This window comes from Ambystoma mexicanum, chromosome 2q, assembly GCF_040938575.1.
Source record: "Ambystoma mexicanum isolate Mex_15411 chromosome 2q, UKY_AmexF1_1, whole genome shotgun sequence".
Taxonomy (NCBI): Eukaryota; Metazoa; Chordata; class Amphibia; order Caudata; family Ambystomatidae; genus Ambystoma; species Ambystoma mexicanum.
This window is the reverse complement of record NC_090924.1, coordinates 693,278,401-693,280,900: the sequence shown is the minus strand read 5'-3', so window position 1 is coordinate 693,280,900 and position 2,500 is coordinate 693,278,401. Positions and strand designations below refer to the sequence as shown.

The 2,500-nt window shown below is 55.5% G+C and overlaps 3 non-coding genes across 3 annotated transcripts; all 3 read right to left on the bottom strand.

The window, feature by feature from the left end:
• Positions 1–401: 401 nt before the first annotated feature.
• TRNAL-CAA (transfer RNA leucine (anticodon CAA)) lies at positions 402–513 on the bottom strand. The gene is made up of 2 exons: positions 476–513; positions 402–447 (listed from the first exon to the last, which is right to left on the bottom strand). It is a non-coding gene; the product is annotated as a tRNA-Leu (tRNA).
• A 288-nt stretch (positions 514–801) lies between these two features.
• TRNAV-AAC (transfer RNA valine (anticodon AAC)) lies at positions 802–874 on the bottom strand. The gene has a single exon. It is a non-coding gene; the product is annotated as a tRNA-Val (tRNA).
• Positions 875–2,206: 1,332 nt separating this feature from the next.
• Positions 2,207–2,318, bottom strand: TRNAL-CAA (transfer RNA leucine (anticodon CAA)). Its single transcript has 2 exons — positions 2,281–2,318; positions 2,207–2,252 (listed from the first exon to the last, which is right to left on the bottom strand). It is a non-coding gene; the product is annotated as a tRNA-Leu (tRNA).
• Positions 2,319–2,500: the final 182 nt, after the last annotated feature.

The following is a 2,500-nucleotide window of genomic DNA, read 5'->3' as shown; positions in this document are numbered from 1 at the left end:
CAACAGCCTCTCTGTTCTTGCTATGTAAATACCTTTACATCCCCCGAACTGAGCATGTCTGTTTTTTTATTTTTATTTTGCTGAGGTGTGGTGCCTTCAACGACCGACAGGTGGCAGGAGAGCACTTTCTCCAACTGTGAAGGGGACTTTTTTCACTTCCTGAGTAGACTGGGCTCAGTGACATATGCCACCAAGCCAGCCACTAGAAAATGCAGGTTTTGCAGCTGTGGGCCAGTGGGGGTTTAAGGGCAGGTGTGCCTCCGGCGTCTCTGGCAGACAGCTCCAGTTGCAAGGCAGCAGAAGAGAACAGGGAGGCTTGCCGGGCGCTGCATTCGGGGGCCCCCACGAGGTTTTCCGCAAGCCTTACACTCTGAAATGTGCTCAAAAAAATGAGCCCGGCTTGTCAGGAGTGGGATTTGAACCCACGCCTCCAATCGGAGACCAGAACACCCAGATGCAGGGAAGAGCTGCGCCTCTTGAGTCTGGCGCCTTAGACCACTCGGCCACCCTGACAGCTATGGGCAGGATTGGGAAAGATTCTTCAGTACCCAATGTCGCCACGTGCCAGCGCCGGTTTTCATGCCCCGATCTCTGCATCAAAAGTACCCAAACACTCACTTAAGGACCCAGGGATGGCAGGAAACGCCCACTGATGGAGCCAGTGGACAGTTTGCAGGGTGCAAATAAGGGCTGGCCTCAGATCACTCATGGCGTAGTGCCGGCCTGTCCATACCTGTCGAAACCTGCATGCGGTCAAATGTGTCCGATTGACATTGTGGAAATAAAAAGAAACCAGCACCATGTTTCAGCCCGGTCTCGAACCGGGGACCTTTCGCGTGTTAGGCGAATGTGATAACCACTACACTACAGAAACAGCTCTGCTAGGCTGCGCTCTAGTGTGCTGGGACAGCTTTCAGTTGAAAGGCTTTGTGGCACTGATGTCTCATGGGGCCCGCTGGTACCTGCCAGGTGGCACACACCAACGTGAAAGTTTGGCGCAAGCCTGCGCCGGACCTACATGGCAGCACTCACAGCACCTCACACACAGGCTGCAGACACATACAAAAGACCAAGCTGGATGCAACAGTGGCGCGAGCCATGGCAGTCCCCACCCAGAAGGCATGTCCAAACCTTTATACATCAGCTCGCCGGCCAGCGCATCATTACAAAGGAGGGGGAATTTCCAACACTGCCTCTTGGGCCATGGGCTTAAAAGCAGCCAACCATTGGCGACGGGCATCGAACCAGATACGGTCACGCACAAACTATTTTTGGGGGGGAATTGGGGACTCTGTGTTTTTTGTTTTCGGCGCTCCAAAAAAAAGGGCTCGTCCGGGATTTGAACCCTGGACCTCTCGCACCCTAAGCGAGAATCATACCCCTAGACCAACGAGCCACCGCATGCAGAGAGCAGTGAGGGGGAGGGGGGTGGTCTGCTTACCTCACTTGGCGCCATGCCCCAGTCTCTCCACGGCCTGACCCCTGCGTGTCACGTGGCCTGCCCCTGGCGCAAGCGCAGAGGACTGAGCTGCCTCTCAAGCAGAGAAACAAGAAGAAGAGCGGCAGCCTTCGCTGGCCAAAGGCCATCTGCTGCCGCTCGATCGGGCTCGATCAGGCGAGATATATGGGGCCGGCCGGCCTAGAGCGCAAACCTGTGCTGCTCAGGGTGGGCAGCTTCCCAGCAGGAGGATGTGTCTTGAAAGCCGACAGAGGCAAGAAGGCGCACTCCCTCAGCCCGCTCCAACCTCTGGATTCCTGCGAATTTCAGAAGAGAACTCTGGGGCAGCATGGCTTCTGTCATCTCCCAACAGCCTCTCTGTTCTTGCTATGTAAATACCTTTACATCCCCCGAACTGAGCATGTCTGTTTTTTTATTTTTATTTTGCTGAGGTGTGGTGCCTTCAACGACCGACAGGTGGCAGGAGAGCACTTTCTCCAACTGTGAAGGGGACTTTTTTCACTTCCTGAGTAGACTGGGCTCAGTGACATATGCCACCAAGCCAGCCACTAGAAAATGCAGGTTTTGCAGCCGTGGGCCAGTGGGGGTTTAAGGGCAGGTGTGCCTCCGGCGTCTCTGGCAGACAGCTCCAGTTGCAAGGCAGCAGAAGAGAACAGGGAGGCTTGCCGGGCGCTGCATTCGGGGGCCCCCACGAGGTTTTCCGCAAGCCTTACACTCTGAAATGTGCTCAAAAAAATGAGCCCGGCTTGTCAGGAGTGGGATTTGAACCCACGCCTCCAATCGGAGACCAGAACACCCAGATGCAGGGAAGAGCTGCGCCTCTTGAGTCTGGCGCCTTAGACCACTCGGCCACCCTGACAGCTATGGGCAGGATTGGGAAAGATTCTTCAGTACCCAATGTCGCCAGGTGCCAGCGCCGGTTTTCATGCCCCGATCTCTGCATCAAAAGTACCCAAACACTCACTTAAGGACCCAGGGATGGCAGGAAACGCCCACTGATGGAGCCAGTGGACAGTTTGCAGGGTGCAAATAAGGGCTGGC